The sequence below is a fragment of the Prinia subflava genome, chromosome 7 (assembly GCF_021018805.1).
Source record: "Prinia subflava isolate CZ2003 ecotype Zambia chromosome 7, Cam_Psub_1.2, whole genome shotgun sequence".
Lineage (NCBI taxonomy): Eukaryota > Metazoa > Chordata > Aves > Passeriformes > Cisticolidae > Prinia > Prinia subflava.
Window position 1 is genome coordinate 18661662 of NC_086253.1, and position 16357 is coordinate 18678018.

Sequence of the window (16357 nt, forward strand, 5' to 3'; positions counted from 1 at the left end):
CACCACCCCCTTGTAGAGAAATTTTATCTTTTTCATCCCTTTATGGCATATCCATCAATTTGTTTCTTCAGAAAGCAACAAGAGTAGCATTTCATCTTAGCAATGACTTTCAGAACCTATCTGCCTGCATATGTGGATATGACAAACAGCAAATACTGACAGTAATGAGAAAGAAAAACTAAAATCTACCATGGTCTGTATGCTAGCTGAAAGTTGTGTAGTCTCAATCTGTGTGTCACGACTGAAATTCTTCCTCTGATATTTGGCCCTAAAATGTTAAACATGAGTGTAACCTGTGTGTGTTAGAGACTATTATGAAACTACTCAAAAGATAGTTTTCAGAATCTCCCTTTATGGTTCAGAAGATAATTATTAAGCAAGAGTGCTAATGTTACTTGAAAATAGAAATTTTTACCCGGTGTGATATTAAAATCTGTTGGCACTAATTTATATACTGAATTTGGTTGAAAGTACAGAAAATGCTGAATTAAGAAAAATGCAATTAAGAAATGTTAAAGTATAGCTAAGCAACATAAAAATGAAGACTATTTATATGTTACCATTAAGGAGATTTATTTTCTCTTGTCAAAAATCATCAGAACAATGTATTCAGCTGGCTTTGATGTGAAGCTGAGTCTCTCCATATTGTCTTGTAGGAACTGTGGATCAAGTGGTTCCATGGTGTGGGCTACCCTCCTCAGCTGGATTCCCTGGATGTCTGCAAAGGGTAAAAATTGCTCATCCTATGTCTAAAATACTCTTGGGCACACAGTGCAGCTCTTGGGGATGGTGCAGTGAGGGCTGGAAGTCGATGATCCTTGTGGGTCTCTTCCAACTCACTTTATTCTGTGATTCTGTGAAAATCAGCACAAAGGCTTGACATAAAATTCCTTCCCTACATAAGACCATGTTTGTATAACTGGGGCAAACAGATGACTTCTTTCTGATCCTCATCATGCTGAGGTATATACAGTAAGCTTGTCAAGAGCAATAAAGTCTTAGTACATACTTGGTAGCTTGGGAACCTTAAAAAAAGGAAAAAAAGAAAAAAAAAGGAAAATACGAGGATTTTCCTTCAGATTAATAAGAAGGCTGGTGTTTTATTAAGGATCAAAATTTGATACATGCTATATTTTGGCACTATGAAATTTCAGTGTATGTATCCAGTTCTGTCTGCCTGTGATGCTGAATTCCTTGTGAGGCTCAAATTTTAATTTAACCACCAAACAGTTACCTGTCAGACCCTGTAAAGATCACTAGTTCCCTAAGAAAGTCTTTGGAATCTTGAACTGTAGAAGTATTTCAGAGACGTAATTTCTTCTCTCTCCTTCTTCATTATTTCATCCTTTGAATGGGGCCAGTAATGACTGGTTAGTTAATATTCATAAAATGTTTGGCATGGATAATAAATTGATTTTCCAGGCTTTGTTTAGGCAGCAGATTGAATGATAAGGTGCATTCATGTAAGCTACCCTACTGGAGACTAAGTGTAACATCTTATATGCTGACATTCATGTATGGAAAAAACACATATGTGGAAGAAATACAACTGCCTTCTCCACCAGAAAGCTATTTATTCCCCTCTTGTAATGCAAAATAATAGAATACAGGAGGATGGTTGGGCTGAGGAAAACATTGTCAGCCAGTTAGGGAAGGTGAATGAAGGCTAAAAAGAATCAGTGGGAAAATAAATTTTATATTTTAAATTCCATCCAGCATCTGTTGCTGTTGAAACTGGTTAAGGCTCTGAAAGAAGCTGCTGGCTGGGCGCTGGAAGCCCTAACTAACCCAGCATTACCAGAAGGCTGTTCTCTGATGGGTACATCTGCTTAGATCAAGGGGTTGAAAGGGGCTCAATTTGTAGTCAGTGTGTTGGAAAGTCAGGTTCAACAAGATTTCCTCTGTGTGTGTGCATGTGTGTGTATGGAACAAGACAGGAAAATTTTCTTTCAGTATATAGTGAAAGGAAGATGATTAATGATTTAGGATTCTTTTCACACTGCAGTAAAAATTAATTAAAGATGTGCTGCCTTTAAGCAATTCTATGCTTACAATGATAAATATGGAAATGTGCTGCATTTTGCAGAATAAAACCCACTGTCTTGACAACACACAGAAATGAATTGTATCCACATCCCTTTTTATGTAAACACTGTGAAATTCAAGTGTTAAGGGTTCAGCTGAATGTCTCTCCATGATTAAAGAAAAGCAATACTGGTGGGTTGCATCTTCAAGAGCAAATACTTTTTCTCACTTAAGAAAGAACTGGAAAGAAAAGATTTTTGTCTTCTGTGGACATAAGGGTAAGTGAGGGGAAGAGGCAGGTTCAATAAATACTTCCAGTAGCTAAATATACTACAATTATGCTGAATGGGGGGAGAAATATTTTTGGTATTGTTTATTAAACTTAATTGTGTTAGATGTGAGCTCTGAATCTATTATCACAAATAGGTCCCCAATCCCTTACCCTTTCTATTCTTACAAAATGAAGCTACCAGTGTAATATTCCTTTCTATTGACACTGAGACATAATTCCTCTTTTCAAATCCCAATGGCTGTCTCTCTATTACTATATTAAATAAAACTGCTTGTTCTCAAAGTTCCACATAACTTTGAATGTGACTGCAGCTTTTGTCTAGTCCCTTTCCTTTTTTCATCCTGTGGTAGCCATTTTGAGGGTGTTGGGAGCATTCCTGGTCATTTCTGCGTCCTCCCTGCCTCCTGCACAGCAGCTGCACAAGCCTGTCCTGCAGCCTGTCTAGGATAGCCACAGCAGCTCTCATCTCCTGTGCCCCTAACTAACCTCTTAGATCAACCTCTGCCATGCTGCCAGAAGTGACTTGTTCCAAAGGTGCCTTTCATCTGCTTTCTGCTTGCTCACCTGTCCTGCAGGCTTGTAAAGCCTGCTGCAGCTTACAGTGATGATAAAGCAAACCGAGGTTAGAAAAAAAAGTATTTGGAAAATCCTCATTAGGGACCTGTGTGTGATCTAGCTATTCTTATAGAAAAAGGCTTTAATACTGCTACAGGTTTACTGTTAAGTGAGTGCATGTAGGTCTCTGTACGGCACATCAACTAGAGAATTTAATTGGTTAAATGAGAATAGAAATATTCTCGGGAATATTTCTTGTTCCCTTTGGAATCTGAGGATAAAGGGAAGAAGGAAAGTAGGATGTAACTGAGAGCCAGGCATGTAACTGCTTTCTAGAGAGAAAGCAGAAATTATTTGCAGAGCCTGAAGTATCACAGTGGGTGGGCAGTTGCCTCTGTGCCTCCCTTCAAGCCATGGCTGTGTTTTCTCATCCCAATCTGTCCATTTAAGAATTAAGACATAGTTAAGATGCAGGATATACTGGTTTCATGAAACTTCAGCTAAACACAGATATATTTTTTGGCATGAAAGAAAATTTTCTTGTAATATGGGTAAAGCTAATGTAGAACTAAAAGTTCTAGAAAACTGACAGATGACTTTTTAGCACCTCTGAGGATGAATGTTTTGATGTAGGCGTAATGTGCTAATGAATTAGCCTTTCAAATACAAATGGAGCAAATATGCCTTATTCTAGTCCTAGAGCATGAAAACTGTTTGCTCAAACCTAAAAATGATCATATGCTTTAGCAAACTATGACACGAGTGGAAATTTCCACTTGGTGAAGAGCAAGTAGGTTTTTTTGGTACAGTCTTTAGAAGTACAATAAGTAAAATTCATGTAATCTTGTGTAGTTTAGGATAATATTTTACCTATGTTTTTAACAGTGTTTTGGAGACTTGGATAGAAAAATTAAGTAAGCTAGAAAGAGATGAGAACATGAGTGCTCTGAACTAGGTCACAGGAGTCACATGACCAAACGTATTTGAGAAGGTGTATGCCCTTGGGATGCATTTCTATTTGCCCAGCAGATTTTCCCTCTTCTCTTGGAGTGGAACCAGGTCTGTCCTTGAAAAATCCTCTTAAAAATCTTAGAAGTCAAGTAAAGCCCAGTGGAACATCAAACCTGCTTAATTCTGCAAACAGAAATATTTAAATAAAAATAGGGAAGATTTTTCTGACCACAAGTGAAAAAACAGCTGGGAATGTTTGTTGTTACAAAGCCATTTTCAGTGGGGAAGGTTTGAGATGTTTGCTCCAGCAGCCACCATTCTCCATTGGTGCCTGTAGCTACCCCAGCCTGTGGGCCACGTTTTAACTAGAGGCTTTTCTATGCCTGCTCTACAGTTTGCATTTAGTTAATTTAGTCCTGTCCACTTAATTCTGTCTCTGCCTTTGCAAGGCCCTGATGGGAAGCAGAGTGCTGGAATGATGTATGTTAAAAAACAAACTGCTCTTAAAAAGGGAGAAGAAGTGAGAGGCGTTATTGGATATAACTGTTTACTCTGGCAAGGGAACTGTGAATTGTCTTAAATGGCCAGCAGCAGCTCAGCCTCTCCAAGGCAGGGGAGTGAGGGAGTGTTTGTACTTACAGGCAGTAATTACAGCGGCTGCTCATTCCCTACTCTAGAGAAATTAAGCTGCTCCTGATTTGAGCAGTAGTTTCACGGTACAAAGTGCTAGTCTCAGTGCCTGTTGACTTTTATTTTTCTTCCTTCCCTCCTGCAGCACCTGCCTCCTTTGTGCTGCGTCAGCGCAAGTCTTTGTTCATGTTAGGTGAATTGGGAATTAGGGAATTAATCTGACTCTAAGAAAACACAACAAACCTGATTACCTCTCTGCCTTAAACCCCTCTGATGTGAGAAATGAGGACTGAGTGTACAGAATGAAATTACTGTAGGATCCCTTTTGGTACTGGAAATGCTCGGGCTTCTTATGTGTGCCTAATAGACAGCCTTTTTCTTTGCTCACAGAGATAATGGAGTCACTGAATAAGTGGTGTAAAAAAGCATGACTATCCATCAATTCCATCCTTTCTACCAGACAGACTGTCACTAAACATTAATAAAATCTCATTGTTACTCAGCTTTAAACCTTCAACATCAGCAGTGCTATGCCATAACTAAGTACAAATCTTATTAGGAAAAAAGCATTACCTTTTAGATTTTCCCCTAAAGAAGAAATATCTCACTGTTGCATTCATTGCTAAACAGAAACACCATTATTTCAGTAAACAGTTTATAAACATTAAAAGAAACTGAGTGAGATTTATGGGATTTAAACCTTCATTTCATTATTTGTTAACAGGCTTTAGCTTCTATATGCTACCTCAAACATCCCTCTTGAATACACTTTTCTACAGTTTTGTGTCTTGAAAGACTGAAAAAAAAATCTTTCTTACCTGAGCTGGATTTTCTCAGAAAATCAGCAAGAAGACCTGATGTCAATTATAGTTTTGAGCAGCTGTATAAACATCACTGAATATGCAAAAATGCATCTTCAATGAATACTTTCTAGTTAGACTAATATTTCTCTCATGAATATTTCAGTTATAAAGTTTTTTTGAGGCCTGCTAAGAAAAAATTGGTTATAACTTAATTTCCCTTTGACTGGTTTTATCATGCAATGCATTCAGCAGAAAAAATATTTCTTTTCTTGACAAAGTATGTTGTTTGCTGGTGCCAGTTAGAACCAATACATAGACAAATGCTTATGGGCTGAAAGGTTAATACATCATACATTGTGCCTTTGCAGTGACAAGCAAAATTTGCAACTGACTTCTTTATATTTACAACAAAATATTTATTTTTTTCACAGACAGGAATACCCACAAATTTACTGATTTTACCCACAAGTTTATTGATTTTATTGACAGATTAACAACTCATTTTTAAAATGTGTGATCCTTATACATCATCTCTTATTTTTCACTTAATTGCATTACTTTAATATTTTACTCTTTATGGAGATGGGATAAGAGAAGTCAATTATAATTTGATTGAATAAATGTAATGCAAAAAGTTTCATAGAATAGCAATCTTGTAAAGAAATGCTCCAGCAGAGGTTTAGTGTGCAGTGTCCTCTGAGAACTATTTGGTAGTTGTTTTAGGATGCACAGGACTATCTCTGTAGAGGTAAAGATGACAAATTCACTGACCTCTGCGCTCTAAAGATGAAGGCTTGAAAATCATGAATGTTTAGTGGCAAAGAACAAGAAGGAAAGGAAAGTTTCACTTTTCTGAGAAGATGAAATTCAGGGGCTGATAAGATCTGAACGTTATGAAGGCTGTAAAATCACTGGGGAGAATGAAGTATATCTTAGTAGCTGCCGAACCTGTGGTATAGCTAGATCAGTGTATAAACTAAATTGAAACAAAGCCACAGCAATGCCCTGTCAAAATTCCACCATCAAGCAAAAATGCTGCTCTAAATGAGGCAAAAATGAAACAGATTAGAGGCTTTCAACAGCTTCTGACTCAGCTGGTGGCATTACCAGGATGGAGGTTTGCACAGTGTCTAGCCAGCCATTCATATCAGCCATTGCTTTGTAGAGATATTCTTCGTTTTTTGCTCATATTATAACTTCACGGAGAAAGCTGGACTTTCAGCCAATAAGCAAAGAATGTATCAATAGAAAATTAATAGAAGACTTCTGCATGGTTCAGCAAGGTGATTACAAACTGGATTTTTTGTCTGTAATTTTTCAAGTGTGGAAAAAAAATCTTGGCTGGAATGATTAAAGTCAAGAGAAACCAATTAAACAGATTTGTGTCCCGTGGAATGTCTCAAGTGTATCAATCTCTATGTAAATTCTGTTTTCAAGTAGTCAGAAAAAGCCTCTTTACAGCCATTTCTCTCTAAAAAATGGTAAATAAAAAGTGGAGGCTGTTGGTAGATTCATATTTGAGGTATTTTTCAACATTCAAACATGATGAAATACTTTAAGAAAAAGAAGATAGTCTATGAAAATGTAAGATGAAGTGATAACCCAACTTTTCCCCTGCTGCTGAGTCTTTTGTCTGGTGTGTTATCTGTGGCTGTAGTGTTCTTAAAACAAAACAAGGATATTATTCATTCAGAACCTGTAGTATTAAGGTTGTGAAGTCAAACAGTCAGAAGATAAGAAGTGCCAGTTTAGGTTCCCATCTGCATCTTGTTTTGTCCCTATCTAGCTGTTTATGTTAGCTATTTTTTGACAACTGTACAAATTCCATTTCTTGTTACATTATTTTGGCATATTTAAACACCTCTGTTTTTTAAACTTTGACTTCCCAGCCAAATGATTTCTGCAAAAATATTCCCGATACACTGGCAGGGTATTTGTAAAGCAGTAGCATGTCCTGGAATCACTTTCACAACTGTATCAGGTCTTCCTGTTGCTGAGCGAGATGCCACTGCAGGTCTGCCTTCACTGACATGGTCCCTTTTAGGCTACCTGAGCCTCCTTCTTCATCCGTGTCCCACCTGTCATTCATGCTTGTTTTATCCAAGATCTGTTAACCACACTCAAAGGGCAGCCTCTCTGCAATGCAAGGTCTTTTCAGGCTGCTCTGTACTTCATGCAGTAGCAAAGGGTGTTTGAGAAAGGGCTGGAGTTTGAGGTTTTCATGTTTAGTGGAGATGGTGCTGACTGCTTTGTACCCTGTGAAGCTGAGAGATGTGCCAGTGAAAGGAATAGGGTTAGGGTGAGAGAAGAATGTCAATGTCACCATTTCTGCAAGTGTGGCAGAACTGCAGGGCAGGGCAATCTGGATGCCAACAAGGACAGAGCATAGGACTTCAGGTTTTATGGGTCACCAAACTGTGAGGGAGGTGGGGAGTGTAACAACATGCCTTGCTGTTACACTGACACACTCCCAGCAAATAACTTCATTATTCAGTGTTCTTCTTATGCTGCAATCTGCTGGCAAAATATAGCTCTTCTATACTTAAAATTTTCTCTTACAGTAACATGCCTGGTTCATGAACTTTTGTGTTGTTATCTGAACAAAGAGAGATACAGAGAATTATGAAGTTTAAACAGTTGTCAAGGTGAACAGGCTATACCTACAGGATGTTTCTTGCTTGGTATTTCTGACCATTAACCTGAGAAATATGGGTGCTTGACTCAGACTGACACACAGCATAGGGTAAGTTTAAGGTTGGCCCTAGTTATTGGTGCAAATGTAACCTATATGCTCATAAAGGTGGATAATGTTTTCTGTGGTTTCTGTATTGTATTACACTGAATCTCAAACTCAAAATCTGAATGTACTTAAATTTCAGTGAAGGGAATGGCAAAAATATGTTATGTCACTACAGAACTATTGGTTTGAGCTCAGTAAACTGCAAGGTTTGTGAAGTTTCTTGGAGAAAAGAACAATTCAAAGTAATTCAAAACAACAGAAAACAAGAACTGCTTAGAAACTTATAAAATAGCTAAAATGAAACACACATTTCCCCAAAAGTTCAGAACGTCTGGTTAACTCATTGTTTTGAATAATTTTAGAGAAATAAATCTACCACAGTGTTACCCAGGCAATTAGCAGTTAAACTACTGAAGGCAGAGAATTGTACAGGAATTATGAGGAAGTGAGGGATCAGCTAAAGCGGAGATGATAATGGATTTTGTTAAAGGGGAAATATTAATGAAACTCCTGCAAGATCAGTCTTGCAACTGATGTAATGTAAAATTTTCATTAATAATCTCAACATAAATTTGAACTTGAGTACAGAGAAAATTCTCAAATGACTTGTCCATGGGCATGGTTGAGTTTTATTCTGGGATATTCATAGGTGCCTAAACCAGCAGGTTAGAGAAATGAGTGGAGAGAAAAAGTCATCTCCTGAGGCTGACTCCTGGCACCTGGGTTAGCTTCCTGCTCTGAATTGCTCTTTTCAGTGCAGAGAGGGAGTCAGGATGCAGCAGGAGGCCTATCGGCTCACTGTGGGGAGTAATGACATTGTTTATTACACACGGTGGATAACCCCACATTCAGGCCTGTTCCAGTTCTTGTTCACAATGTTAAAACAGGCCTTGAACATTGACTGTGAAACCTGCAAGCCCCCTCTGGAGACTCTACTTGAGTCCATAGATAATTTAAATGTACATGAAAGGACTTGCCTAAAGCCTGTGTATTTCAAGTACTCTACTTCTAGGTCTTTAAACGATGCTTTTGCAGTAGATTTTCCTTTGTTGCCACAAAATACATTTGTAGGACAGTATCAAATGTTCAGTCTCACCAGTACTCACCTGCTGCTTGACAGGGTGCTGTGTACCTGCTTAAGCACTAACTCTTTCCCTCACAAATTAACCAAATTAAAGAGATATTGCTCTCAGCTTCTCAACTTCGATGCTCCTTTTTCAAAAATTGTGTTGTTTTAAAAAAAGCCCAAACCAACTGCCCTCCCCAGGTGTAAAAAATCTTGCTGGAAATCAATAACAAAATACTTTCAGCAATACAAAAGACACTGAGGATTAATAAAAGCTAGTTTCAATTCCTTTGTTTCTTACTGTATTTGTTTGCAACTACCTCTCCAGCTTCCTGGCTGCTCCCTATGCCACTGCCCATACCCTCCAGGGCTGAGTGTGCAGGACAGGAGTCAGTGTGGGGAGGATGGTTTCGTTTTGGTTTCTTTCTGCCTGGGTCATTTCTGTGGTTTGGTTTACATTTTGTGGCCACATGTGGCAGTACAATTTGCAGCTCAGTTTAAGAAAGGCGGCAGAATGTCCCAAATTTTCTGTGCCTTCTGAAGTTTAGCACACACTGTAAGAGTTATACTAGTCTTTCCTTATTCCTGTTTCCCTGTGGCCAGACTTGACAATGCAGATCACCCTCATTGATATGTACCACTGATCTCATTGATCAACTATTGTAAAATACCCAAATCTCTCTCTCTTAAGGGAGTCAGCTTAAGCCACTAGTGCAGGTTGGAAGACAAAATACTGGTTTGGCTGTTCAAGAAATTGTTCCATGCCAGGTATGTAGAGCAAGCACCATTGTAGATGGAGGCCTGACTGGAGACAGGAATTGGGAGCGAGTGAATATTCCTTGTAAATAGTCCATGTTTTTGACAACAAAGAATGAGGGGTGCTGTTTATCTTTTAAATAAGAAAAAAAAAAAAAAAAGGAAAAAAAGAAAAGTGCTGTAGGGGTAGGGCATAAGAGATATGTACTGTAAGGCAGAAACATGGAAGAGAATTCCAGCAAAAATAGTGGCGATAGGAAATGTAACAAATTCTAACCTGAAGATTGGTTTATGAAAGGCATGATTTTGTGGCTGTTACAATACACAATGTTTTATTGCCTATGTTAGAAAGTGTTCTAACTTACTGACTTGGGTTTAGGCATATTCTAGTTTCCTAAATTATCCTTATTTATTATGGACAAAAGCATTTACTACTTTAGATTATGTTAACCAGGTAAAAAAAGAAAAAGAACTTCCACTTTCATTTGACTGCTTAATTTTGAAGTTTGACCCTCTTCCTGCAAGAATTTGTATGAACTTACAGAAATGCAAGCAGCTATAATTATTGCAATGGGAACAAACTCAGCCCATATTGTGAAGTACATATGGGTTACAAGGAAATGTGTTATCACCACCTATATTCAAATAAGATCTCATCAGAATGTGTGCTGTTAGCTGATAGAATACTATCCAGCTATTCATTTTACAGAATAGCATTCCCAGCAGCTGTCACCATATTAGTGTCTTGAGCTATTCAGTCTGAGCAGAGTGCAGTGATTTGGCAAGAATCACAAATGAGCAGCAGACATTGATTTGCTGTGTGGAATATGAATGGCAGAGTACTTTGAGGGTTAACCCTGAAATGCAGCAGATAATTTGAGAAGGATTTTTTAAAAAATATTTGAACCAGAGACTTCTTCAAAACAATAGATTCTGAAATAGGAATTGCATAGATAAATTATGCATTCAAGTTGAAAGATCTCACATCATATAGGAATGTTTTGTCTCTTAGAAGAGTGTGCTGAAAGGGAGACGTCAGAAAATGGAGCAGTCAGAACAATCCATATTTTCACATCTAGTTTAGTTTGCTGCAGCCCTGCCCCAATTATTTGAAACCAGTCTAGAATGAGACTGTCTGTCAGTCCCTCTATTTACACCACCTTTAGGTTTTCTGTGGAAACAGTAAAAGAAGTTGGCACAGTGTTCTGTGACGTAGATGCTTGTTTTAGGGTAGGCATCTACTCACCAAATTTATTTTGAAGCAAGCTGCTGTAAAATCAGCCAAATAAGACCACTTGAAAAATCCATACAAGGCTGATTCTTAAGGGGAAATGGTCCCAAATCCATCATCATGCTTCTGCCAGTAAGCTACTGTTAGCACAGGCTTAGGCATATGTCTTTCTGAATTTGCAGATGTTGCTGATGCTTCAGAGGTTTTGGGGAGTAGAATGCATAAATAGCAGTTATTGCTATGGCCATTAACTTCTGGGTTTGGAAAGTCTTTCACATTATGATTGAGAACTTTCTTCCAGACGACAGCCAGAGGAAGTAAAAGGCAGATAGAATCTGTAAGATAGGACACATGCATAATTGCATGAAAAATTATAATGACAAAACTGGACTGTCGATCTCTAATGCAGTATACTGAAATAAAATTCATTTCATACATTTCATCCAGGACTACTGCTGTTTGAGGTAACCATATTTGGAAAGCACAATGTACAATCCCTGCACCAGGAGACACACTGAATTTCTGCATGAGTTTTTATTTCTAATATTTTTCCTCATTACCTAATCTGGTTTTGAGATATAAACATAGTTTGAAGATGGGAATAATATGGGTTTAATACATCTTCACTTAAGAGCTCAGTAAGAACGACATCAGGTCCTTGGCATATTTCTGGACAAGTCCTGACACCAGAACTTACACAAAGATAATTTAAAATATATTACTTTACATCATACTTTTGAGCCAAAATGAAAAAAATTGAAATAAATTGGCAATTTTGCCACAAAAAGTAAATGGGAAAAAGAGTAACGATTTTTGAATGGCAGGCTCTTGTAATCCAGAACAGGAACAACACAGCTAATGTTACTAGCTATCAATCAGCCTGAGCTGATTGAGGGAAGACATTTGTTCAACCAGCCTTGCTGATTAAAGGCACATTTTCAGTCCACCCTTTAGATGCAAGCTGAAGCAGATGAGAGAGGGAATCATCACAGAATCATAAAATAATCATAGAATCATAAAATAGTTTGGGTTGAAAGTGATTTTAACAACTATCTTGTTCCATCCCACCTGCCATGGAACTCCTGGAACTTGGAACTCTTAGAACTCTTCAGCAAGGTCGGGTTGGTCAAAGTCCCATCCAGACCAGCATTGAATACCTCGAGGGATGGAGCATCCACCACTTCTCTGGGCAACCGGTTCCAGTGCCTCACCACTCCCACAGTGAAGAATCTCTTCATAATAGTTAATCTAAATCTACCCAGTGTCAGTTTAAAGGCATCATCCCTTCTCCTATAACTATGTACAATCTAGTTACATGGCATAATGACTCTGAAAGGGTTAAAGTCCCTCTCTGGGTTTCTTGTAGGTTGCCTTTAGGGAACCTCACAATGAGATGAAATTGCTAGTTTCTCTTATTGGGAGATGCTAAAGTAGAAATGCACTATGTAATTCCTTGTACCACTTCAATGGCAAAGAATATAGGATGCATTACATTCCCTTAATACCCACTACTAGTAAGTAAAACTGAGTAAGTCCTGTCAAGTCTCATTAGTTGTTACAGAGTCTAGATGCTTCTATTATTTCTTAAGACCTTAGATGTATTTTCTTTTTTGGATGCTGCTGTATCTTCTCCAGTTTTCTATTCCTCCCTTTGAACCTCTGTATCCTGTTTCCTTTCTCTGTCAGGGGCTGGCAAACCCACCAGACGAAAGGTGACCCTTATCCTTCAGGTCTGGAAGTTCTTGTCTGTCACATCACCTGTTTCCTCTTCTTTTTTCCGGCATACACTTTGAAATTGCCTAACTAATCAATATGATGATTAGATTAGATTAGATTAGATTAGATTAGATTAGATTAGATTAGATTAGATTAGATTACCCCCAAATTACATGTTCTTTGTTGCAACATCAGTTTGTTGTTGTTATTTCCTCTCCATCCAGTTTATCTTTGTACCCACACTAGTTCTGAAATTAACTGAAATACACAAAGGCTGCCTCAGCCTTCTGGACATGTCTGAATCTCTTTTATGAACAGAGATTTGTCTGTGGTCTCATCCTTAGAACCTTCCCCAAAAGAAAGCAAAATATCCACACCTTTCGTCAGGTACCAGAAAATATCTTTTTCTCTGATAGCAAGAGGAAGTATTGCTTGGCAGATTTCATGTGTCTGACAAGCCAAAATGTGTGTATCTTTGAAGTAATATACCTTAACTAGTAAGGTCAGATAGGTATCTGTTGTTATAAATTACTTTCCTATTATTTTCTAATAAACAAAGCAAAATATGTAGTGTATCATAAATAAAGAGATATTTACTAAGTGCTCAAACAACCAGAGTCAGTAAAAAAGTATGGTATGGTGTGCAGTGATATGATGAGATGGGCTTCCCATGCAGATTTGAAAAAAATTTGGTCTGAAAGCTACTGTGTGGACTAACTGTTACAGGGAAATGATAGATGGTAATCATAACCCATCCCTACTCTTCCCAGAAACATTAATTCTGACACCATAAATGATATTACACCCTTTTCTTTCCAGAATGTAGAATTGGATTATATATCTTTATTGCTTCCTGCTGTGTCTTTTTCCCCCCCACCCAATAATGCATGGACATAATGTAGGTCGTTTTTATTTCTATAATAAGAAGAGAATTTATTATTCTCTAGTCAAATTTAGGATAAAAAGACCCAAGGAAAATATCTCTTTGTTATACCTGTAATATAATTAGAAACAATGCAGAAAGATTTAGATAGTAGGTCGGCTGACAAGTGTATGATAATAAATCAAAAATGCAAATGAAAAATCAATGTATGCATAAAAAGGAAAGATGTCACAGATTTCTGGCCAGGAAACAGAAAAAGTTTGGAAGTTATTGTGTGAAAAATCTGTCAGTTCCTCAGTGTAGTGCAGTTGTAGTGCTGAAGAAAAACATGTTTCTTGGATTGTACTGTTAGGAATACAAAATCAGTGATGGATATTCTACCCAAAATTCTTGCTACAGCTCACCTTAGATACTAGTATAATGCAACTTTGCAATGTATGCCACCACCTTTCAGGGTTTAAAATAGAAAAAAAAAAAAAAAAAAAAGAAAAATCCCTCAAATTGTAAGAAGGAAAGTTTAAATTAGATTTTATTATAATTGAAAAATGAAAAAAATTCACTGGAATTTACTGAAATTCCATAATGTGACAGTATTTAGTGGATATAAGACTCAGTATCACTACTGAAACATAATTATAAAAAAATACCACAATATATAATTTGCTTAACCAGTGGAAGCAAGCGAGAAGTAATAAAAATAGGTTCAGACACATGATAGATAGCATAATGTTATATACCAAGGATAGCTGCTGAAAGAACCAAAAATAATGAGAGCACAGAGCACAGTCTGTGGTAGTAAAGACAGCTTCAGATTGTGCTTCTGCATTACCCTTTACTGGGGAGCAGCAATCAGTTGGGAGGCTGGTCTGTAAAATGAATGATGCGAGATAAAGATTTTTTTTCCTAGAGCCTTTTTTTACTGATCCAATGGAGGTGGAAGTTTTCAAATGGGGAAAGACAGTGAGAATTAGTGAACAGAACAGGAGAACAATGGGGTAAAGCTGGTCCACAAGTTTCAGAAAGAAGGAGATAGGTTTCTGCACTGGTAAGGCAGCAAGGGTTAAAAGAAAAAGGAAAGGAAAAGTTGACAATGATTATGAGCATCAGAAAACATTTTATTTAGTATATATTTGGCTATAAGTAGAAATTTAAAATTATTTCTGTGATAACACTGATTTTATGTGTGTCTCATCATCATAATAACTACATTTTAAAAACAATAAATTTGTTTATCATGTTGATGTAACCTTGATGTGGGAATTTTGCCCACAAGGGAGAAAAAATTTTGCTTACATTTGCATAGGAAGTCTGAGCCAAGGCAGGAAATGGTAAACAGCCTCATCTCACCACTGAGCAAGCTGTGCAGGTTGCCCATAGTTAAGCCATCTCTAGAACAGATTTTCATTCATGTTTATTTGAATTTTAAACTTCATGTTCCTGAAAGCAGGTCTGAATAAGGGAAGTAGTGGAAATGTTCAGAAAGACTGGCTTTATGCAAATAGTGTCTACAGGTTGAAACCAGGAAACTTAATACATGGTGCCAGGAAGCCAAGTAAGTTTTGACTCCAGATTGCATGCAGGAAAATAAAGTGTGTCAGGGATCATATAAAGGAATTCTAAACTCATATAAAAAGTCATCCCCTTGGAGGAATAATTCTGACTTCTAGCTAAAGTAAATATTTTTGGTTTTTTACAACCTTTTTGATTTTTGTTCATTCTTCCAACATCAGTAAAATTTCAGTTTTCCAGGGGTAAGGGGTTGGGAGGAACTGAGAGTCCAATCAACTACCCATACACCATACAGAAGAAAATGCTTTATAGCGTTGAGAAATCTTTCTCTGTAAAAAGAACAAGCTGTAGCTTGATGACCTATGCAAGAAAGAAAAATAATTTTTACCTTGAAACTCAGATTAGTATAATCTGAGTATATATTTTTTTAAAGAAACTCTTGATATTTAAAAAAATTAAAATGTCTGGAAGGTTTAAAATTGACATATGTGGAAAAAGTAAGAAACACAAGAACATCAGGAGCTGTTTCAGCAATGATGAAGCTAAAAATTGGTGAAGGGCAACATTTCAATTCTCCTCACAAATCAATATGCTCATATTTCTAACTGTATAATTATAAAATACATTATGTTCTAAAGCGAACATTTACTGAAATTGATGAGAGAAGTACCAAAGTAGTTGGACTCTCTTAAAATGTGTTGGTGATGATCATTACAGGGATTTTGCTGGCAGGCATTCCTTATTACCAGAACTGTAAGACTGCATTTTCTAGAAAGCCATCAAAAAAGAAGTTTTATATCTTCAGCTTTGAAAGAGAATATGAATACCTGCACTATGCGAGTAGCAGAGCCGTTTGACAAGTGTGATGCCAAATTAAGGTCTGCAGAGTTTCAAAAGTTTTAGCTACACTAAAATATTCCGTGCTACGCTTTTAGTAGACAGCCTTTATCAGGAGTTTTTGTTAAAGTTGGGTATGTTGCTTTTAGTAAGTTTCTTTAACAGACTGCTAATTTTAACAGATGTACTGGCTTTGCGTGGCAAGGTTTTGGTAGTGGGGAAGCAACAAGGGTGGCTGCTGTGAGAAGCTGCCAGAAGCTTTCCCTGTGTCCAACAGAGCCAATTCCAGCTGGCTCCAGGACTGACCCACTGCTGGTCAAGGCTGAGCCCATCAGTTATGCTGCTAGTGCCTCTGGGATAACA

At 37.4% G+C, this 16357-nt stretch overlaps 1 long non-coding RNA gene across 1 annotated transcript in view; it reads left to right on the forward strand.

Moving 5' to 3' along the window:
• The window catches only part of LOC134552516 (uncharacterized), a 51100-nt gene that overhangs the window by 11504 nt on the left and 23239 nt on the right, over positions 1 to 16357 (forward strand). The window contains exon 3 of the long non-coding RNA XR_010080890.1: positions 657 to 727. This is a non-coding gene — a long non-coding RNA (uncharacterized LOC134552516). The remainder of the gene's footprint in view (positions 1 to 656; positions 728 to 16357) is intronic.